Consider the following 24,227-nt stretch of genomic DNA (forward strand, 5'->3'; position numbering starts at 1 on the left):
CCCTAATTACAGCTCCTTTCCATCTCTCTCTCTCCTCCCAGCTCCTTCGTACACATCCACTCACTTGCTTGTCACTCTTTGGCTTACTCCTCCTTTCCCCATCTGCTCCTTCCTCCCTCACTGCTGCCCATGGTGCTCACCCACAGCTACAGCCCCACTCCTGCTCCTGTCCCTCCATATGACATCCACCAAGTGTGATTCGGACATTTGGAAATCTCTGGGCTCCCAGTGAGAGCTCACAGACCTGCTGACAGCTCAGAACTTCCCTTTTTGCTGCTAGAGCCCAAACTTCCACTGTGAGAACGGGCTGGGGGTTCACCCATTGCTTTGGAGACGGCAGCCAGTTGGGGGTGACACCCTGTAGGTGCCCCCATGGCCCAGACAGACACAGGGGCTGCTCAGAGCTGAGGGTTCTCACAGAACTTCAGACGTCAGAGCAAACAAGCTGTGTCTGCTTCAACGGGGCAGATGACAATAGTCTTAAATTGCAGCAAAAAAAAAAAAAAAAAAAAAAAAAAAAAAAAAAGAAGAAGAAGGGATCCAGATTGGTGTTTACAAAAGGACAGTGAATCACTGCAGCAGATTGCCTGGGGCTGTGCCAAGCTCACCAGCACAGAGCTTTGGAGGAGTGGCTGCTAGGAAGCAAGGAGCTCCCAACACCCCAAGCTGCAGGACCATGGCTCTGCATGGCCGGGCAGTAGGAGGTGCTCCCCATCATCCCAGCCTCTGCTCGGGGCCATCAGCATGGGGAGCAGCCATGTGCCACATGTGCTGGGCCGGCTGGGCCTGCCTCCCTGGCCACAGAGACCTCAAGGTCCTTAAAATAATCCTTGAGAAATAAACAAACAAACAAACACAGGAACGCCAAAAGCAAATACAGAACAGGCCTGTTCCAGTTATTCCTCCAGCAGAGTCTATTCAAAGAACGGGGAGAGGATGACACGCTGGGCCAAGCTAAACACCCCTGCAACACACTGCAAACAATAGCTTCACAGAGCATGAAGCCAGAGGGAATCGTTGTGGTCATTTGCTCTGATTTTCTGCAGAACATATGCCATGGCACTTCCCAGAATTCATTGTTTAAACTAGAAAGACGCACAGAGAAATATTCACTCTTGACATCAACTTTTCCAGGGAGGGCGGGCTCACTGCGGAGCAGCATCGGGGACGAGCAGAGCCTGTCCTTGCCACCAGCGTGGGGACTCTGTGTAACGGGAGCAAAAACCCCACTGACTGAGAACAGCAGTTCCAGCAAGATGGAAACTATCTGTGTATTTAGGCTGAGGCCAGACTCAGCTGAGCCAAGCACCCTCAACACATGGCTCTTGGGCTTTGTATTAGTTCTCCTCCAGAAAGGGAAGGGGGCTAACACAGGAATGTCATCACTTAAAACAAAAAAAACAAGTGTTCTCTTTGAGGCAGGGGTGCTCTGCACACTGATTCCTTGCTATCCCCCAAGCACCTCTGTGCCCCATGGTGCAGTGCAGGGGGCAGCTCCTCACTGCTGCTGCCACAGCATGCATGCCAACCCCATAACAACTGCAGAACACAATGGGATGCTCCTCCCTGCAAGGGAGAAGTGCTTCCCTTGCTTCCAGGAGGAATGCTTCAGGTCTTACCTAATGCACCTGAGAGTTTTGACCATGTCTGGCATGCCGACAACTTTTGAGATTTGTCCAGGTACCCTGCTCTTAGCCTACAGCAAGGGAAGGGAATTTGAGTCATTACAAGCATTTGTAACTTGCTCTCTGTGCCTCTTCAGTTATGATTCAAGCAGATCATTTTTTCTGTGCTCGTCATTTAAGCACCCTGTTCCCAGCCCTCTTTCTTGACTGATTCCCAACCAACCTGGAGGTGCGCAAGGCCAGGTGGGATGGGGCCCTGGGCAGCCTGGTCTAGCACCCTGGTCAATCTTAAATGTGCAGTTTGGTGGCCCTGCCTGTGATGGATTGGTTGGAGATTCAAAATCCTTGAGGTGCCTTCCACCCTGGGCCATTGTGTGATTGTGCTCACTGGTCAACAGGCACAGTATCACTAGAGGGCACTTTGTCTGGAAGACATCTCCACGTCAGAAAAACAGGACATTTCATCCTGAGGCTGCAGGGGCCAGGAGGGGCACACAAGCATCTCTGGTTTGCACTTTGTGCTCCTTCCCTTCCCCGAGCTGTAATTCCTATGAACAAACAGCTCATCCCCACTTCTCCACAGCAGAGTCTGAATCAAGAAATAAACCCACTTCCTTCATAGTGTACCCAGTCACTAAGGGAAACCAGAGCAAAAGGAATAGAAAGGACATGGGGCAGCTCCAACAAAAGGGCAAAGAGTGGGCAAAGAGAGGGAGGCAAAGGAAGGATACATGCCATTGCCAAACCACCACAAACCCAGCAAGGAGATTATGCTTGGATGAGGCTCCTGGAAAAACCAGCTGGAGGAGGGAACCCAGCCCCAACTGGGATTAATAAGCACTGACATTCACTTCCACCAGCAGTGCCCAGTGGTTGCCGGAGATGACAGCCCTGCCTGAGTCAGGGCTTGGAGAGGTGTAGCTACTAATCCAGTGGCACAAAGGCCTGAAGCAAGGCAGGCAGACAGACAGACATCAGCCAAACCACAGGACGCTCCCCAACCCTTTCCCAGTGCAGCCCTCCTGCCTGGGGCTCCTCTGCCCCCATCCCAGTGGGAAGGGGACAGGGCAGGGCTGTAGGAGCAGGGCGGGGAATCTCACCTGGCAGGAGCAGATGGACTCCCACATAAACACTGCAAGCCCACGCACACAGCCCTGGAGAGCAAGCAACTTCTGAAGGATGTCAAACAATAATTCCTCAGCAATGACATCCTTGCAGCAGGAAGTTTTCTTTTATTAAAGGGAAACCACTAAACAGAAGCACTGTTTTCAGAGAAACAAGCATCCAAAGTCCAGCACCACCAAGGAAGCTGAAGGTTGTCCGCGCAGCCCTGGGCTGCTTCCAGGGGCTGGGAGGCGGCTGTGCTCACACACTGAGTTCTCCTATTAGAGACAGCAAATTCTAAACCTCACATAAGGAACATCAACATCAGAGCTCCCTTCTTCACTATGACAAAAAAGAAACAGATACGTTACTATTTGTTCAGTAAATGTTTTTTCTGGCTACAGGACCTGCTGGCTCTTCAAAGGCAAGCAGAAATTTGGTCCTATTGAGTTTTTCCCACGCACAAGGAGAGATGGGAAAGCCAAGCTGGGATGGAACATCCACATGCCTACAGCCCAGGGATCCCTTCTCACCAGAACCTCTCCAACAAGCCAGAGACAATCCAGCACCCTCCTACCCCAAATCTGTGCTGGGCATTGGGGTGGAAAACTACTAGCAAATAGGAACTCACTTGAACTCTCTTCTGCTGACATTGCCCTGTACTGGATGCTACTCCCTTTCCTCTCACAGGGCTCACCTGCAGACTCACCCACATTCTTTACTACCTCCACAAAATCTCCTCTGTGTATGTGCAAAAACAACAACAAAAAGCCTCTTTCCAAAAAAAAAACCAAACAAAAAAACCACCAAAAAAAAAACCACCAAAAAAAAAACCAAAAAAAAACCAACCCTCACAAACTGCCACTAAAACTCTGCTTCCTCACTGGCCCTTTCTTATAACATGGGAGCTTGCTTGAAAGGAACCTGGGTATCACTCACCCAATTTCCCAGCTGGGAGAGCAGGTACAGAGGCACTCCTGACCCACCCCAAGGCAGCCAGGAGCTGAAGGTTAAAGCAGAGGCAGGTACAACTGCTGGGTGTGAACTGGTGCTCGGCACAGGGGACAAGTCTGGTTGTTACCCAGAAGTTATTCTGAGAGGAACCTAAATACTTGTCCAAGGAAGATAAAGGCAGAACAGATTTCCCCATGAAGCTGTATGAAGCCAATGGCTTTGGGCATTGACTCCAGCTCCTTGAGCCCTGGAAGAGCATCCCCGCTGCTTTGTACACCTGAGTGTTCTCAGGCAATCAGTGCCAGCAGCCAGGAGCAGGCAAGCCCTGCCCAGATGCTTTGCATCCTTCTCTGGATATCCACACCAGGCCGCTGCCAGTGAGCACGGTAAAGGAAATTAAATGAAAACCCAGCGCTCAGCCGACAAAGCTGACAGTGGCCTAATTTGGAGAGGCAACATGCCTCAGGCTGTGCCGGTGGGGCTGGGAGAGCAAACATTTTTAAACGTTTTAAAAATCCCTGAGCGCTGCTCCCTCTCCCCAGGAGACCCTGGAGCATCTCACAGTGCTCCCCTCACTCCATCTCCTGCAGCTGGGATGTGCCATGGAGCTGGAATGGTGTGTGCAGAGACAGTCTGGCTGTCACTTGGAGCTGCACATCACTCCCTGCTAATTGCTTGTGACGAAGCAGTACTGCAGCATCCATCAGTCAGTCCCCGGGGACAAGCAGAACTAACTGCATCCCTGCACCTGCCTAGGACAGCCCTGGAGCAGGGAGAGCAGCCGGGCTCACTCATGGCTTTTGCAATTGGATGAATGTGCTGGTAATGCCTTACCCACTTGCAGCCCTTTGGGTCTCATCTGTTTGCTCTCCTGCCATCCATCCACAGGCAGTGTGTCCTCCCTATGCCCATTAACCTTGTGCATATTTTTAAATGATGCCATTTCCTTTGGCTTGCACAGCATTTTATTTGTTCTTTATGGCACTGGTCTCATGCAGAGTGGATGTTGTTCAGGGATGCTGCAGGGAGAGGACAGGCCAGCTCTGTGTGCTACAGCCCTCACTGTGACATTGGCTCACCACTCCCTCTCTGCCTACAAACCAGGGTCAGTGACACTCGGCTGCTGCAGGAGACTGGGGTGACAAATTGCACTATTTGGTCCATTGTCACGGTGCTCGATGGGCAGAGGCACATTGCAGATGCATGAGATTTGAGCACATCTATTCCCAGGGCTGCTAAGGCTTAGGGGCTCCTCTGCTCTCCCCTGTCATTCTGTCCCCAAGCACTGGGAGTCCAGCTAGGACCCTGTCCATATTGCAGGCACTCAACCCCCTGCAGTGTGGCCATGGCCCACTGTGCTTCACTATGCCATGAACTCAAACCGAGTGCACTCAGAGCACCTCCTTGGCTCTGACAGATGTTCTGGCACTGCTCCGTGGAGCTGCAGCCATGGGATGGAGGAGGGGCATCTCTGATTGGAACAGAGCAGCTTGTTGGAGGCTGCTGGATATTGCCAAAGTGGCACTGATGTTAAATAGATGCCACACTTCAAAAGTACACCTTTCCCCAAAGCGCTGAGCATTCCCTGCATCCTCACACCTACAGAGGCTGAGCCTCATGCTCCCTGCCTCCATTCGTATTATGGCATTAGCCAGGAGGCAACGTTTCCCTTGATCATTAACCCAGTTTCCATATCAACAACAGCACCCTTACATGCATCACACTGTTCTGTAGAAGGGACAGAGCCCAGCAGCCCCTGCAGCCAGGGAAGCGGAAGAATTAATGGATCCCAGCATCTCTCACTCAGCACCCAACAACCGCAAAGTGCGAGGGACTAATTGGGCATTTAACCCCACACAGGCTGTGCAAGGAGCTGAGAAGAGGAAAGAAGGGCTCACTCCTCACTGCAGCCTCCCCATAAGCCCACACTGTAACGAGATCCACCGTGTGCGTGGCTGCTGCCTTGAACAGCCCTCACCAGGGGACCCTAGCTGGGGTCAGGCTCGGATGGGGTGGCTGGAGGAGTGAGGAGCCCAGGCAGAGTGGATGTGAATGAACTGCATCTCATGCTGGCTCAGTTTGCCTTTTGTTGCTTTTAGCTTGTCTTCGGATTTTTTTATTTTTACTTTTTATTATCAGAGAAAACAGATTTTGAAGGGCTCAGATTTCCCTGCAGAGCTCATAACTCATCACCTCTGTGCCAGTGAGCAGAAAGCAAAGGTGACTGCTTTCAAGGTGTCCCATGACGACATGGGACCTCCACGGAAGCCACAGGGCTATGGCTCTTCCTGCAGTAACTATGTCCAACAGTACACAACAGCCATGCAGCTGTGAGTGGGATGGTTCCTGAATCCCTGATCCCTCTGCAGATAACCGCTCCAGCATTCCCATTATAGCCAGGCACTCATGGGAGCTGCTTGTGTCCTTTCCTGTCAATCAGCACTGACTGATGAATTTTTATCAGTGTTCAGCTCATCTCCCCCCCATGTCTTTCTCTCCCCTATGGCCACAACACATGCTCTTCCCACATGCGTGCTCTGAATCAGAGCTGGGCCATGGCCACTCCACCAAGTGCTAGGCAGCAGCTCAGAGGTTCCTAAAGGAGCACCATGAATATGCACAGGTTTCCAGTGTTTCCCTGTTCAAAATTCCCCCAGTCAGCGTCTGCATTACCAGCACATCTCCCAGGCTGCCCACCAACACCATGCAGCTCCATGCAACACTCAGACCCCCTGCATCCAGCCCAGCTCTCACCCTCCCTGCAGAGCACAGCCAGGATTTTCTCCCAGCTGAGCAGAAAGAACAAAAAAGCAGAGCCTTCCCCCAACCCTGCTACTGGAAAATGCTCTCCCAATAGCTCATTCCAGCATCTCCTCACAGGGCTGGGCATCTGCTCAGGCTCAGGACACTTCTCTCCCTGAGAGCTGTAACCCCAGGTGAGTTTCCCTTTGCTCCTGTTCAGCGTCCTGGTAGTCAGTCCCAGACAGTCTGGAATTGATAAAAACCACGAAGTGGTTCAGGGCAGGGATAAGAACTTGCAGACAACAGAAAGCAGAATGAGGAGAATGCGTCCCTTCTTCCTGTAGACAAGGTGCTTGTGCAGCAGGGATCTTCAGCTGTCCCAGGTATGCAGCCGTGAGTTTTTAATGCTTTGCAGACTTCATGGGCCCATATATCAGCACGCCTTGCCAAGGGAGTTCAGCTAATGAGGATGATTTATGCAGCGGTCACTAATGGCTGACCTGGGCTTCCATCAATCTCTCCTGGAGGTTTCTGAGGATGGAGGGAGATTACAGCTCTGCTGCCATAAATACAGGGAGCAGTTCTGTGCCAGCGTCCTGCTGCAGTAGGAGGTGAGGGGAGGTGGGTGCTGACTGTTAGCACTGTGATGCATCCCCCCCAGGCAGCACTGAGCCCACAGTGCCAGAACTGGGGCTAGGGAGTGGCACCCACCTCGGCAAGGAGCCCTCAGGTTTCCCCCATCCTCCCACTGCTGCAAACTGTTACCACTGGGCACTGCAGGGAACTCACGCTGTTTTTAAATCCAGCTCCATCATTTTGTTCTGGAGCAAGATGAGATGTAACTTCAAAACCTCCACGTGGGATGTTCCTGCTACAGGCTTTGGTGGTGTAGAAGTGACACGGAGGGCATGGCACTCAAGCAGCCTAGCAGTGCAACAGGATATTGCTTTTTAAATAATGCACCTTGAGCCGGCATAGTATTGCAAATTCCAAACAGCAAAGGACAGGTTAACCCAACCACTACCAAGAAAAAAAAAAGGTGAGAATGGAGGTACAGGAGGATAAAAGGGCTCTCAGGAGGAGACATCTTGAGAGGAAGGGAAACAGAGGAGAGAAAAGGCCAAACAGCCAAAGGAATCTGTGAGCTGAAGTACCACAACCCAAGCAAGGTGCCCTGTCCCCAGGCTGCTTTGTGCCACATGGACCCAGCCCTGGTTCAGGAACGAGTAGAGGTCTCTGGGCAGGAGGTGCTGGAACAGGCGGAGGAGGAGGTGGCCATCCTCAGCCATACACACCTGCAGGCTCTGCTGGCATCTGAGTAACAGCAGCAGCAGATTTCTGATTGTCCTATGGCTATTGTTCAGTATATTGGCTTCAAACGGGAAACGTGGGGCAGTTCGGATGTGCCCCATGTTATCCTTTCCACTGAAGGCTGCCTCCTCATCTTGTTGCTACAGGAAAGAAACAACTAGGACTGCTGCTCCTCACTACAACACGAAATCTGCCCTGGTGGGCTGGGAACAGCTGAGGCTCCAGCATCCCACTTCCAAGATGATGTTCAATGCGACAGCTGCCAGGAACACCCTGTGTGGGACAGGAGCTGCTGAGGAAGGATCAGATGCCTTACATGGAGTGTCAGGGTGAGACAGAGAGAACAACAGGAGCACAGCCCACAGGTGTCTAGTGGTGAGGTGCTGATATGACTCTATGCACACCCTGCCCAGCTGAGCTCCATGGGCGTGGGCCGCCGGCTGCTCTGGCACAGTGCTCTCCTCTTGGCACCATCTCCCTTCCTATGAAATGCATTAAATATTTAACAGAGCAGAGCGCCGAAGCCGTCCGCCTCCATGCCAGGCAGGAGTTTTAACTATTGGGAAGTGATCCCTTCCCTGGCACTGAGAAGGCTGAAATATGTATTGAAAGGAGGAACGGCTCCAAAAGGAAAGACAGAGAGACAACTTTGTTGTTCTGGCCAAATCTCAGCCTGCCAACTTCTGCTTCTCTAAAATGCTGCCTGCATTTCCAATAAATAACAAAATTCAAACCGAGCCCAATCCTTTCCATCCCTGCTGAAATGCTTTCGCAGTGGCTGCGTAAACACCTGCCGCATCCACCCGGCAGTGGCTGCGTGTCATTGTTGGGCGAATTGATCTTTGCGTATAGCTTGCACATTTGTCTGTAAAGCTCATTAAGATCCGGCAAGATGAAAGGCAGCACAGAAATGTAAGATCATTATCGTTATCAAAAGAAACACAGAAAACTGCTGCTATAGAGGCAGATTTGTTTCCATATAGAAAGCTGTTCAAAGTTCTCCAAGACGCTCTCTAATAAGATGGCTGTTATGTGAATAAACTTCAAGAGCTGCTCTCACACTGGGGAAAACTTCCAAGGCCCTGTTTGCCCTTCACATCCATCTCAGGACTTTTCCTTGCCATTCCCGATGGCCACGTGGCAGTGCTGGGGATGCAGGGGATGCACAGGCTGTGATGAGGATTGCATTGCTCTGAAACAGATCTCCATTCCAGCACCAAAACTGTCAGCCTGAGCCGAGTCCCAGGGCTGAGAGCTGCTAATAGGATTTGGATGTGGTGGATCTTGCCTGAAGGCAGCAGAAGAGTTAAATCGAGGCACCATCTTTTCCAAGAAGAATCCGTTCTTCCCACACGGGGTCATTTCTTTTTTGAAACCAGCCTCTCTTTTATCCACAAGAAAATCTGCTCATAATTACAAACCAAGCAAGAAGGGGGTTCTGGAAATATTCATCTGCAGCTGAGCTGTTCTCACCCTGGCACGGCGGCGCGCGCCTTCCTCACGCCCATCTGTCACGTCCATGCAAGCGCAGTGCTGGCACTGCCAACCAGGCTGTGCCACCCAGCACCGTGGGGCCGGGAGATGGCACAGAGTGGAGTACATCATGAGGGGTCATGGAACCAGGCCAGGATGGGAACTCACGTCCTGCCCCATGTGAACAGCTTGGCATGGCAAGGGGTAGCGGGAGGAGGAGGGGAAGAACAGAAACCATCTGAGCTCACTGGGGGTGAGCTGAAGCTGAAGGGTCCCTGTGCCACAGTCGGTTGGTGGCCTTGAACCCATGGCCCTGGGTTCATTGTAGCACTGAAGCAGACCATGGATGCAGTCAGGCCAAGGCTGTGTTCCCTTGCACCCATTGCCTCCATGGGTACCGACCCAGCTCATCCTGCAGGGAAATGTCCACATCTTCTCCCCATGGTGTATTCTTCCTTCTTTAACTGCATCCCATTTACATCACCAAGAATATATCAGTCTGCTTCTCGGTGCCTACACCTTCAAATATTTATAGACTGTTATTATACTTTTCACTCCCTCCCTATACACACATGCCCTCTCCTTTAAACGTCTCTTCACCAAACTATGTCTATTTAGTTCTTTTAATCCCTCCCCATAAATCTACCCTGATCCACTCGCTGCACTGTATCCATTTATTTCCGTTAATGAGGGGCCCAGTGGTGCACACCGCAGTGCATGGCTGAGCAGGGGCTGCTGGGGGGGGACTGTTCTCACCTCTCCCATTGCCCAGAGCTTTGGGGACCACAGCTCTGCGGTGCTTTCGCTCAACAACCCCAGCAGTGCTCAGCTCTGTTCTCCAGCCAGACTTCTGTTTTCTGTCTTCTTTGAATTTTTACATTTTCTTTCTTTCCTTTTTTTTTTTTTTTTTTTAACCCAACTGCAAATGACAAAACTGAGCAGCTCCCAGACAACGTGCAAACGCAGAAATGAGCTATTTCTGGTGACTGAATTTAAACTTCCTTTCTTACTTGCAGATTGCCTGTGAGCAGATTGCAAGTACCAGGCACCCAGAAGCTGGGGAAGGCTGCGGGTTGAGATTTCGATGCTCACACCACGTGGGCTCCTTTCCTGCTTCTATCTGGCAAGCCCAGAGCTGTCAGGAGCAGTAGCCCTAGTCCTCAGCCCTCAGCACCCAATGTCTCTTCTTGGCACCCATCCTTCTGCCCCTTCTTGAGCAAAGCAGCTCCTGAGCACCACAATAAACTTCAGAGAAAGCACCAAGGGAATGCAAGGCCCAGGTGGAGAGAAGGCATTATTCTTCCTTGGCATGATGTACACGACAAAACAGGCCCAGGAAGGTCACCAAGGGTGGCTGCATGCAGTTTATAAAGACCTGCAGCAGAAAAGTGTTTTGGCCAGCCCCAGGTCTGCAGTAGAGCATCCTCCCCTCTACAGCACTGTCCGGCTGGAAATCTTTCCTCTGGTAAGAGCATCTTAGACATCCTTTTGTTTTAAAAATAGGAGTTGTACACTGAGCAGCCCCAGTGTCTCCAAGGGCCCTTTATGGTAGTCTTCACCTTCATGGATGGTGAGCAGCTGAGCCCCTTCAGCTCCTGAGCCCTGGGTGAGGTGAAGCTGCATTACCCATCTCAGCACTTTCATTACAGCCAAAGCTTGTATGTCTTTTTCCTTTAACCTCCTCTGCAGTGATTGCTTCTTCAGCCCTTCCTTTGTGGCACCCTGGACCTGGCACAACCTCAGACCACCCATCTCACTACTGATGCTCTGTGGTGAGCAGGCGTCAGTCCCAGGCAGAGCTCTCTGCCAAGAATGGTTGAGGACCTTTCTGGACCTCACCTCACCTGCAGTGCCTGGCCTCCAACCCTCTGCAAACAGTGACAAGCAAGCCTCTCTTTTTTCTGAGCTGCTCTCTGTTCCCATCCGGCCTCCCAGCACTTGGCCACTTTTGCCTTTCCCACCCAGCAGGTGCTGCTTTGTATCGCCACGCAAAGCCCTGCTCAGCTGGAAGTCCTTGTGAGATTAAAGCGAGTTCACTCCCATTAAAGTTGTTTCTGTGATCCTCTGCAAATTCCGGAGCTTGCAGCCATGTGAGCAGAGCCCACATCTGAGGGCTTTTGTTCACCTCCAGGGTGACGTGTGTGCTGCAGGATGGGTACCATGTGCTGTCCCTCGCTGCTGCTCTGAGCTGGCATTGCTCTTTGCCATGCCCCAATGGGGCCATCGCTGTTGGGATGGACAGGAAGGTGCGGTGTCCTCGAGCGAGGGGTGCTGGAGCCGAGATGCTCGCTGGGTCCCTGTGCCCCAGTAGCAGGGGCTGCAATTATCCTTTAGCCCTCACACAAATTGCTCATTGACTTGGAGCGGCAAGTGCTGACTCACCAGCACAGTTTGGAATTGGGGCTTAAATCAAAGAGCTTCCCTCCAGGGATCTGGGGGAGATGGAGACAATTAGATTTGAGCCCTGAAGTTTTACAAGTCTAATAAATTTCCTGGTAGCCTCGGGCTACCGGGCTGCTGTGCAGGAGCTAGGAGAGGGACTGTGGTGAGTGAGAGCAAACGCCTCTCAAGACAGGAAGCCAGCACCCCAACCTCCTGTCTGGCAGCAGGGACTGGTTCTCCAACCCTGCATCCTGCTGGGCTGAGCCTGAGGCTGGGGGTGGGTTTTGCCATCCCTGGGGACTGCTATCCTACTTCTTAACCAGAAGTGTAGGAAGGAGAGAAAGAGGAGAGGAGGAAGGTCAGATCAGTAGCACGGAGGGAGGCAGCTGGCTGCTTGCTGCTGGAGATGGGGAAAGAAGAGCATCTCCCAAACCATGCTTCATGCAACACTGTGAGAAAAGGAGCATGGATAGAGCCTGCAGAGGTGTTGGCACAACTGCAGCAAGTGCCAGTGCCCTCTGCCCTTCAGTACAACCCAGGCAAGAGCATTCACCTCCTTCCACTCCAATTTTGCCTCACTGGGTGCCTCAGGTGTTTGTTTAACATAATATTGCTATGCATTACATATTCCTCTGACACGATGTAAAATATGTTTTATACTCCCATTTTCTTCCTGCCTTCCCGCTAACTCTTTTTCTTCTCCAATTTGAGCTGAATACACTGTGCCAGGGATTAGCACAGTCTTATTTAAGCAGCCAGTCAACTCTAAAGCATTGCTCATAAAACCTGGAGGTCCCTTCATGCCCATTGCACTTGTCGCTGGTGACCATAAATCCCCCTCCGTGTGGGCTGCACTCCCCCTCCTTTCCTCGCTGCCTTTCTGAAGCAGCCTGGAAGTTCTGTGGTGCGTGGCATCCAGTGCTCACTGAGGTCAGACCCCAAGCAAGCGCTGCACAAATCCTAGAATTCAGCTGTTCCCTGAATGCCCTGTTGCCCCATGGCCCTTTGCACTCATGGGCGGGCACAGAAGGGTCTGGAAGACTTAGGCACACCATGTGGGCTCATCCACTCGCTGATTTCCAGGTCAGGTTCCTGGGATAGGGATGCTCCAAGGCAGCAAGTGCAGTCATGAGTATGGGGAATATTTCCCACTGCGTCCCATTGCCAGGCTGGACCTTGCCTGACAGGGTAGCAGTGGAGAACAGGGTCTCCTCTCCCCATGTTTGGGAGGTCTCCAAGTGCAAGCTGACAGCATGCAGCATGGGGAAGATGAAGCCACCACCCAACTGACCCCTGCCCTGCATACTATGGGCCAGTCAGCACAGCCAGCCTTGACGGTGGCAGAGGGAGGAGAAATGAGCTTGGGGGCTCTGAGCTCCTTCTTTAAAGCAAATATTTCCTTGCAGGGACTTTGCAAATCCCTCATCCTGACAGTCTGGATTCCTGCATTTATGGTCTGCAAGAAAATCTCCAAACATAGATTTCATCCAGGAGGAATTTGTGGCACCCACACTGTTGATGGGACTGTGAGGCAGTCCGCACTTTCCTGCTGTGTTTGTATTTTGTCTTGTGCTTTTGGATGGGAAGTGCAGCAATCAGTGCACTGGCAAAGAGCAGAAGACGATGAACAAGCAGAGCCTGGGCCGGATCCAGGATTAGGGGTTTGGGTATGGTATGTGTGGGAGAGAATGTCCTGCTGCAGGGCAGACGGACAGCTGGCATTGCTGCCATTGCACCCAGGGATGGCAGCCTGTCCCCTGCACCCAAGGTTCTTCTGCATCCGGGGATGGTGGGAGCACATAATCCTACCCGGAGAGCCAACAGGAAGGTGTGGGTGTAGGAGGGTTTGTGGGAACCCCCATGCTGCAGCACAGCTGCATGCCATGTGCTGCAGCAGGGGACTGAGTCCTGCAGTGACCAGTGGCTCCAGACCCACTGTGCTCAGCTGAGAAGAGGCTGGGATGCAGTTGTGCCCATTGTGGATCCTGTGGATTGTGCTCCTGTTGTTCTCACTATTTCTCCCTGAGTGATGCATCAGGCCCTGGACCTACTCTCTCATCAACTGTAGGACAGCACATTCACTCAGCAAAGCCTCCAAATCAATCAGCTGCAAGAGGAGTGGGGCTCTCTGCTTCATTGGTGCACATGGGTGCAGGGGGTGATGTGCCCTGTGCTGTGTTGTCCCATGGGGAACACACCAGCACTTGTACAGGTGGTGTTGGGAGTAGGGTTGGATCCTGTGACCATGTCAGGCTAGGAGAAATACTGTCAGTATACACATGAGCAGGATAGGAACAGATGGCTTTGATCTTTACTTCTAAGTCTGTTGCCCAAAGGCAGACATAAAGGGTACAGATTGTGCTGTAGAGGGCAGCTCTATGTGACATTGCTGTGACAACACCAGTGGGCAGGGGACAGGAGTGGCACCTATCCAGGAGGCCTCAAGCAGTGACCCCAGCACAGCCAGACCCCGCTGTATTTCCCTGGTCCCCCAGGTACAGCCAGGTGAGCAGCAGCTCCAAGCAGTGAGCAACAGGTAATGAGGAAACCTTATCACTGCTGCCTTCTAATTTTCCAAGTGCACCACAAAAACATACAGTCCTGGAGACACGTGTAACTAATTAAATGGTACAGGGAGAAGAAAAACACTGGGTTTTTTTGTTTGTTTGTTTTGTTTTGTTTTTGAGACTTTGAATTATGTCTGGAGCTGAAGGAGTCAGCAGGCTCAGGGGATAATTAATCACTAGAGGGGTGGTGCCCCAGTGCCCTGTGCCACTGCCTGCTCCTATCCACCGGGCCTTGAAGGGCACCAGCAGTGAAGACAGTGGGCTGTGGGGCAGGAAAACTGAGTGTGGGAATGCAGAGAGTATAAGGAAAGCTCCATGCAATATGGGAAGGAGTTTGGCACGAGGGAACCCAAGAAGGCCCTGTTGGAAGCACTCTGTGTGGGAAGTCTCCTGGGCTGAGGGTCAGGCACATCCTTGGTGCATCCTGGTAGGATTTCAGTAGCTCCATAATGGGGCTGCCTGCAGAGCCCCGGGACAGGTCTGCACATAACAGCCTCATCTGTCATCTGTGGGGCAAGGGATGCTGCACCTCCACACCAGAGCCACAATAGAACCATGAGCATCCTCCCCAGATGGCTCAGTGGGGATACATCCTCCTCCTGCTGAGCATTCCTCTCATTCTCCTGACTGCCAAGGGCTCTGGCACCAGTGCAGGGGTGAAGACTGAGCACTGCCCTGCTCACCTCCCAGCAGCATGCAGAATGTCACAGATACCTCGTGCCATTTTGAGGCTCTTAATTATAGGGTTTTCCTCCCCAGCCCTGGAAAAGAAAACACTTCCTGGAACAGGGCTTGTAGGTCTGGCTCTGCTTCTTGGAAATTTGACTGTGATCTTGTTTCAGTGTGTTTCATATCCAAGGTGTAAGAAATTAGTAAGAGCTCTTGTTAACTCAATAGGCACAGCTCTGTGGGAAGGGTGAGCAGATACACTGTAATCCCTGCGTGAGCTCATATCCTTTTCCCATCCCATGCAAGTGCCAAGCCCAAACAAACAGAGCTCTTGGTTACAGTCACTGTGCCCTTCCCTTGCCCTCCAGGAGCAGCATGGTGCATTGGGGCAGGTCCTCCTCTGCCTGTCCAAGCCATTCAGGAGAGCTCCACACAAGCTGAATGCTCTCCCTCCAGTTGCTCTCCCAGATGCATACAAAGTTCCCCAGAGATATCTCACCCAGCAGCCAGCAGAGGACTGGTGGCAGCCCAGTGCTCAGCACAGGGCTCATCCTTCTGCCCCATCCTGGTCAGTGTCTGCAGAGCACACCAGAGCCTGTCCCAGCCTGCAGTGTACGGCTGGAGGCTGCTGCCTGCCTGCATGCTGCTGCAATGCTCTGTGGCTTGGGAAGGAAGCATGCCAGCCCCTCGCCTTGGGTGTCTGAACACGCACAGCTGGGCAGCGGTAGGGGGTCCTAGAAATAGCTGCCCTCACCCTTAAAAGAGAAGAAAAGAGGAAACAGGAACGAACGCAGAGGGATGGGAGCACAGGGCTACGTGGGCATTTCTGAGAGCTGACCCAAATTGTTCAGAGAGAAAGCTGTCATCAGGAAACGCTGACCCCGCACTTTAGAAGGGGTTTTGGAAATGTATCTCTATTTCATCACCGTGTTTTGTGAATAATTATGAAAACATACTACAAGGCCCAGGAATTTCATTTCCATTTTATCATTTTTCCTGTTAGCTGAAATGGCAAAATCAAAACAAAATGCTCTGACCACTTCAAAAACACTTGAACCTTGCCAAGAGGACTTTTTAAAGATATTTATTCTATGTACTAAGCAATATTTTCAGACCCTGTCATGTTAAAGCTGTGATGTCACATCCCACATTCATCACCCCATCATCCTTCATGGGCTGTCCCTGTCCCTTTCACATGCTGGGACATCCCAGGAGAGCCAAGGACCCAGCTCAGCTCTCAGACTCTGCCACACTGCTCCCTTCCCAGCCAGCAGCTCAGAGCAGAGCTGTAACTTTGGTCCCTTTCAATTAGCATTTTGCTCTCCTGCTCTCAGTGGCGATTAGAGGTGTGTCCAACCAGCACCCAGGGCCCTCCCAGCCTATCTGAAATCCCATTTCCATTTCTGACCAGAGTAATTGATGTCCTATTTTCCCTTCATTCACATGCAGGTGGCATGGGAGGGCTGGCGTAATGCAGAGGACGAGCAGTCTGTCTCTGAGCCCCTTGCTGCTGCCTCTGTCCCCCAAAATCTATGGGTTTACAGTGTGGGAGCCAAACTGACACCTCTCAGAGAGAGCAATGCATGTGTTGAGATTCAGATAAGTGAAAAAGAGATGTCTGCCACCCAGGGGGGTACTGGGCTGCATCACTGTCTGTACTCACCATGGTGGTCATCCAGGTGTGTGACTGGCAGCCCCATGTCCTCAAGCTGTGCTGAGCTCCAGTGGTCCCCCTATCTCCTACAGCAGTGCCAGGTGCCAGCTCCATTTCCAGCCCTTCCCATCACAGAAGGGATGTGCTGTGTTGTCCAAGTTTTCACAGCCTGTCTGCTCACTGAGCCCTGTGCTGTCTCCCAGGGCTGGTGGCAGAGAGCCCAGTGGAGCAGGGACAAGTGACAGTGCTGGAATGGAGGCATGGCAGGAGGGGGCCCTGCAGTCCCTTCCTCCCTGCTCCCAGGTGGCGGTGATTGATGCGTGCATTAGGTTTGAAAGAGAGCAGGTGACAACAGGGCAGCCCCCAGACAGCAGCCGCTCAATGACACGAGACAGGGAAACCTGATTACTTCGCCAGCCCCAAAGCAGACACCTAATAACAAGGCGGTGAGGGAGCAGGGACAGGAGGATAAATAGCTTCAGTGCTGTTCTGTACCATTGCAGTCCTGCGTGTGCAAGGGTGCATTGCCACGGACTTCAGCTCTGCTGGATTGCTTCCTGGGGATGGGTGGTGGGGATGTGTGTGCCTGTCCCACTGAGCTCTGTGCAGCAAGTCCAGCCAGCCCTGCACCTTGCTACCTACTCTGCTGCCTCCCCCGTGAGTCACTGCAGCAGGAAGGGCAAGGCAGGGCTTCACTGCTCCCCCTGCATCAAGAGTGTTGGGAGGAGAGGGGTTTGCTTGGAGGTGCCAAGGCAAGGCAGGAAGCCTGCAGGGCCCATAGGGCTTTGTTCATATGTGTGGATGTGGCTGGAGGGGGGTTTTCACTGGGTGGACCTCCACTCAGTCTCACCCAGGTAGCTCAGTCCCCTTGTCCCCATGCAGCACAGGAGCACAACCGAAATGCACAGAGCACCTCAGGAATGATTCATCATTCACTGCCAGGCCCCTGTTTGGGTCTCTCCCAGGAGCATGCATTCATTGTAATTTCATTTTGGGGTGCCCTTCAAGTAGTTAAAAAGAGATGACAAAAGGGAAGGCAGAAAAGCAAAGGAAGGATTTCCAGTGAATCTCAAAGGGAAAACATTGAGTCGTTGCAATGGACTTAAAATCTCCCCCTGCTCAGCATAGCTGGGGGCTGAAGCACCAGAGTTCACTCCAGGCACTGCTGGGACTCTGCATGCAGCTCCTTGGGTTGGGTGAGGGAGGACAGAGACCAGGCATAGTCACAGCAGCCATGGGGTGTGTGTTTGTGCTGGAGTGGTCGGCTGCTTGGCAGGAATTTGGCACAGCCCTGCTTGGACAAGCATCTGGGTTGAAAATCAATGCCAGGATCACTGAGACAAGTTGTACTGCTGGGGTCACTGCACAGCCTATGACCCGTCTGCTGCCCAGGGATGTGTGCTGAGGAAGCACAAGTTGATGGCTGGGCTCCAGGAATAGTTAAACTGTTTAGTTATAGGATAACCAGATTAACCAGGCTGTGTGGGGACAGCAGATCACCGCAGCAATGCCAGAGATATGGATCTGATGTGCCCTTTGGCCTGTACTGATAAAGCAGCAGGCTCAGCCTGGAGCAAAGGAAAAGGTGAAAGAAGCCTGTTGCAGTGCCAGGAGCAGCACACAGATGCAGGGACTGAATGGACACTTTCTGGGATGGCTCATAAACCATTTCCATCTCACAATGTGAGCCCCCGCTCCATGCCTTCCCTGTGAGTCCATGACCAAGGCTGCAGAAAGACTTTCTAATGAGTCTGGGAAGGGAGCAGCACACAAATGTCTTATGGCCATGGCAGCATCCTGGGGATCAGCCAGCAAAGGGAACACCTGCTCATGCTGTTTGCCCTGCCAAGGCACTGTGCAGGTGCTTCCATGGCCCACCAGGACCCAGAGCTGCATCCCTGTGCCAGGAGGGCATGCAACACTGCAGTCCCATCACTGCTGCCCCCGCATTCCCAGCACACACCTCTGTGGGATGCAAAGGGCTGAAAGCAGTGCTTAATTCTTTTCATGAGCACAGGAGCTGCTTTGCAGCCTCTCTTCAGACCATCTCTTGCTAACATTACTGTGCAGCTTCCTAGAGCACCAGAGCCACACTGATTTTAATGAGGGAAATTTCAGGAATGGTGAGTAAGGCTGCAAATCCTCGCTCAGATTCATGGCCAAATCCCTCCAACCAAAGAGTCAGTGATTCCCAAATGCTCCTCCCAACCTCACCCTGCAGCACAGAGCCTGGTCCCTACTCCTTCCCCAGCTGGTGGGTGTCCTCTTGGGAATGTCGTCCCTGTGGATTTGGAGCTCTTGGTGAAAATCAACTGCAGACAAACCACTGTGTGGAGGGAAGTGGGTACAGAGTAGCCTTCCCTACCCCTCACACTGTACGACAGAGAAGAATTGGCTGTGGTGAGCATGGAGGCATGAAGGCCAGGCAAGGATGTGGGCAGCCAGTGCTCCCAGTGAGTTCCCCACAGCCATCGTTGTTGCAGGCTGCTCGCCTTGCACCAGAGATGTCTCCACTTTCCCCACAGCACATCATAAGGTAACCACACAAACCAGAGGATGGAAGCCTGAATGGCTCTGAGTGCATCGGGCAAATTTGATCCTGCCAGATTAGAGAAGGCATTAGTGAGGCTTTGAGCTCTCGCCTGGGTCTGGGGTTTATATATGGCCACGGTCACTGCTCCAAGAGTGACATTGCAATACATCACGCCTGCCAGCCGCAGCCCGCGGCTCCCTGGCACCTGGCCAGGCAAAGGTAATTTTGTGCTGAGTGATATCAGAAGGTGAAATGAGCCCCGCATACTTTGTGCAATTCCCAGCGGCTGTAAAACACCTCGGCCGTCTCCCATCTAACATTTATGTGTTTTGCATTAAACCTCCCCAAATTAGTGCTAAGTGCATTAAAGTTGTAAAAATAGCCTGTGTAAAACCCCATTAAATGCTTAAATATACAGATCCAGTGCACGGGGATCCATAATTCAGGTCTGAATTCAGGAGCCCCGTCAAGCTGAAGTTCTGTGCCTGGGGACAGAGTCCATGGCTGCACGCATTGGTGCTGGCAGTGCTTGAAGCAGCCTATTCCCAAACAGGAGCTTCCTTGGAGATGTCAGACATTGCAACTCTATTAATACTCGCTGGAGCATCGGATGCAGACAAGACAGGCTGGGGGAAAGGGAGGGGAGGAGGGAGCGTGGAGGAAACATCCAGGCTTGGCCCTCTGCGCTGCTGTCCTGGCATGTTTGGGGGATAATGGGATGGAAGAAGGCCCGAGGGAATGCGTGCTGGCCCAAGTTCAGCTATTGTGAGGAAGCAGAAATCTCGCTCCTGCCCTGGCCGAGGTTGTTGCCACACTTCAGAGGGAGCCCAGAGCACTGTCATCACGTTGGGATCATCTCCCACAGCACTGCCTGCTCGAGCTGGAGTTGCCATGCTGGAGGCCTCCACCATGTGCACAAGGAATACATAACTTCCAGTGCTTCTTGTCATCTGGCAACCTCCTTCTCGTGTTGCTCTTTCCTCCCTGGTTTACAGCCACTGCAGGGTGAAAGCCTCTGGGTGGGAGTCTGCCCACAAAGGCAGGGAAGGGAGATTTCCTTCTGTTTGTTTTTCCCAGGCATTCCCAGAAAGGTGGGGATCTTTTCCAGGCAGATTTCAGGCTGGCTCATGGCCGAAGTGAGCTGGGAAATGTGCAAACAGCCATAAAATCACCCAATCTGAGGAGGAAATAGCTCTCCCTCCCTGGTGTTTTTCACGAGGGAGCAAAGCATCAGCTCAGCCTCTGGTTCTAGGAAAGCGGATGGAGGGCTCAGGAAAGGACTGGCTGCTTTCATCTTGCCGGACAAACTCCAAAGGCTGTGCCCCACTCCCTTCTCCCTGCTCCTGCCACCACTCCTCTCCCGGTTTCAATAGGCACACCCCAAGGCTTTCATCATGGTTCTCCTTTCTTCCCTGCTGCACTGGTTACAGTGGTTATCCATCTCTTCCGAATACCGGACATCCACCATGTCTCCTCTACAACACAGGGACAGCCAGCCTGCTGTCACCAGTGGGAACAGACATTGAAAGCCAGAGTCTGGCTGCAGGCAAAGCAACCTGGGGAACTTTTCAGATTCCCTGGTGGATGGGAGCAAGACCCCACTGCCTGGGCCACTCCCACTGCAACTGGAGAAGCAGCTTGTAGCCTCATCCACTTTTTCCCTGTCATTCATTTTATGCCCTGTGAGAACTCTCTCTTGCTCTGCTCCTACACATTGAAAGAAAACCATTAGTGATGTCCCAAGCATGGAGGCCCGGGGTGCGTGACCAGGTCCTGGCCAGTCCATGGCCATTATGCTCCATGCCTTCTCTCAAAGGTACCTGTCCAGTTTTATTACTGTCACTTTCCAGCCCTTTGGAAACCTTCCCAAGATGTACTTACGGAATTACTGTTCCCACTCTGCAGAGAAAACAGCTAAAGCCTTGTTATAACTCCTTAATGTTAACATCTGAATGGAGGGATTATCCTCCCTCACAAAAGGCTACATGTTTGTTTAACGCTGTTTTCACTTGTTTGAAAGTGAATTTTTTAAAGTCTCTTCCCCTCCCCATGTCTCCTCCCCATGTCTCCTCCTGGCTCCAGCCCTCTGGTTGCTCACTGGGGCTGGGGCATGACGCAGTCACTTGTAGCTTTTCCTGCTGGAAACATTGAGTTTAGAACCACACCGAGATCTGGAATTCTATTCCATTTCTTGCAGAGTTTCCAGTTCATCAAGATCCCCATCTCTAACTGCAGTGGACCTGTGCTGGTGCTGGTGGGTGAATGCACTGTGGCTGTCAGCAATGCTGACTCGGATGGAAAGAAATCCAACAGCAATAGGGAAAGAATGTGCCCGCTGCTGGCCCACTCAGTGTCAGTGCAACGGCATTTGGGAAGTACAGCTGGCAGCCAGGTGCAGGGCGGGACCCACCTGCATGGAAAACCATTGTGAAAGTTCAGCTGGAGACTCCATGCTCTCACTGCCCTCTGTGCACTGCAGAGTGGAAGCTCCAGCAGCAGCAGCCCATGGAAGGTCTGGAGAGGGAGCAGAGGGAGTCAGGAACAGATTTCCCTGCAGCCATGAGCAGCAGACGCAGTTTTCCATGTATTCAACTTTGAGACACATGGAGAGACACAAGGGTATGAGGAGAAAAGGGAGTGAAACTCCTTCAGATCTGAAAAGCTTCCAGCAAGTCCACATTGCCTGCATTGCACTCCATATTGCATCCTACATTGTATCCCACGTAGAATCCCACGCAGTACTCCATGCTACACCCCCTGCAGCATCCTGTGCAGCATCCCATGTGGTATGCCATGCTACATCCCACAGGTCCTCTATGCAGATATTCAAGGTCTGGATGCCTACCTATGAGACCTATTGCAGGGAACCTGCTTCATCAGGGAGTTGGACACAATGATCCTATTATTCTTGACTTCTATGAGTCTATTCTATGATTCTATGATGTTCTCTTGAGGTCCTTTTCAACCCCTGTGATTCTGTGATCCCATGATCCTAACCCATATCCCAAACTGCATCCAGTGCAGCATCTCACACTGCATCCTGCACTGTCCCCCACACTGCATCCCATCCCACATCCTGCACCACATCTCATCCTACATCCTTCGGTACACCCCACACCACATCCCGCAGCGCATCCCCCATCCCCTGTCCGCTGGCTCCGATGCACACACCGAGTGTGGAGCCGCCAAAGATTCGGACCAACTGTGTTGTTTTTCCTAGCAGCCACAATATTTATAAATGGTTGGTGAAATATTTATATTGAGAGCCAGTTTGCCTCTTCGGTTTAAAAAATTAATATAACATTAACTGTGTTCGGAACGTTCGGGTTTTAAAAACGGAGCTGAAAATTAAACAATTGTTGAATTTGTGGTGGGAGCACCGTGGCAGCAGGAGCATTTAGCACATGCGAAACAAATGAGATTGCCACTTTTCTGCCAAAGACATCAGAATTTGAGGGTATTTTTATGCCCTGGGTAAACGTTCTCGATTCTTTGTGAATAGCTTTAAAAAAAAAGCACACACACAAAAATAATAATAATAAAACCTGGTAGTTAAGAGCAATCAAAACAAAGCTGAAGGCATTGATGTCATATTTTAAAAATACAGGAGGCTTAAAGATAAACTTTTACGTTGGTCAAATATAGAAACTCATTATACCACCAGAGCCCCTATAAGGATTTCTCTGCAAGGTCCCTCTGGTTTTGTCCTCTTTAAAGAACTGCTGATGCCTCGTGGAAAATACTGATAAACAATTTGTTCTAAGTTCAGCCTCTTCCCTCACTTTGTTCTCTCTTGCTGAGTTCTGTGTGTATGGAAGCAGAGGCCAAACCCATCCACATGCTGCTGCACTCAGCAGCCAGAACCGTGGCCCTGAGCAGGGTCCCATTGCGGTCAGTGCAGGCAGTGCCATAGCCCTGCAGGGCTCAGGCCAGGCAGCAGCAGCACAGCAATGCAACCCTTCAGGAAACAGCTTTCCAGGGTGCAGGTGATGCATGCAGGACGTGGTGATGTCCTGAGCCCTCGGGTGGGTGGAGAAAGATCAGAGGAGGGAGGGGAGGCGGCTTTGGATGGTTTCCTCCTGCCCTTGGGACAAATCTTTCTCTTCAAGATGCTGCACGCTGAAACCTGAACGGAGCCTTCCAGTTTGCTTTGACAAAAGTGGCAAGAAAGGGTGAGCGAGGAGGAAGAGCACTTCTCATGGGGATAAAGAGCACGTTGAGTAACCTTGCTTTGAGTAACCCAACCTCATCACACTCCCTGTGGTGTTTGGTGCTGCCTGAGTCACCGGCACAACAGCAGCCCACATCTCCACGAGCAACGGCGACTCTGGGAGCCCAACTTGACAGCACATAGGGAGGGTGAGGGAACAGCTGGTAGTTCTCTAAGTCAGCAGCTTTGAAAAGTCTTCAGACGGGCACCAGGAGAGCGCCTCTGCTTTGTGGCTACTGGGCCAACACTCCTCAGGAATCTGAGAAACATTGCACGGACTCATTGTGCAAGAGCAGACTTGTCCATGAGAGCGTTAGCCCTGCCCATGGTTATAGAGCTGGAGGGGAAGTGGTTGAGGGGCGGATAATGAACCTCAATGAGAGAAAGGCTGCCAAGAGCACAAGATTGGCTTTGATAAGATGAGCCATCTCGGAGCGAGGCAATTACAAAAGGACACTGAGGAGGCCAGGATGGATTGCCATGCCAGGGGATGTGCTGAGGTCAAGGAGAAGGGAGAATGACCTGAGTGAGGTGCAGCGGCAGGAAGGAGTCACCCACCCCCAGTCCTCCCTGCATACCTTGAATAGCTACAATAATAACACCATAAAACCCAAACTAAACTGAAGACGCTGATGTCATCTTAGAAAATATTTAAGAGACTTGCACTTTTATACTAGTAAAATAAAGGTGGCAATTAATTAAATGCCAGCGTGCCTTAAAAGGCATTTCTCCTGACGGCGTGTCTGCTAGTAGGAAGGTGGTTTCTGTGACGCAGCAGCACGGGAACAGGATATTCCTGATGGAGGAGCAGCTTGAGTGCTGGGGAATGGGTGCTGCAGGGAAGGGGCACGAGGGAGGGGTGCCAAAGGGGCAGTCAGGGAGGCAGCACTTGGCACAAGGTGCGAAGCAGCAGAGTGGGAGGAATCAATAGGGGGACATCAGGCTGCTGAGCCATGAGCATCTCCGAGCATCCATCACTGGATGGGCTGAGCGCTGGGGCCAC

The sequence above is a fragment of the Coturnix japonica genome, chromosome 4 (genome assembly GCF_054131305.1).
Source record: "Coturnix japonica strain WE chromosome 4, WE-NBRP24, whole genome shotgun sequence".
Classification (NCBI taxonomy): Eukaryota; Metazoa; Chordata; class Aves; order Galliformes; family Phasianidae; genus Coturnix; species Coturnix japonica.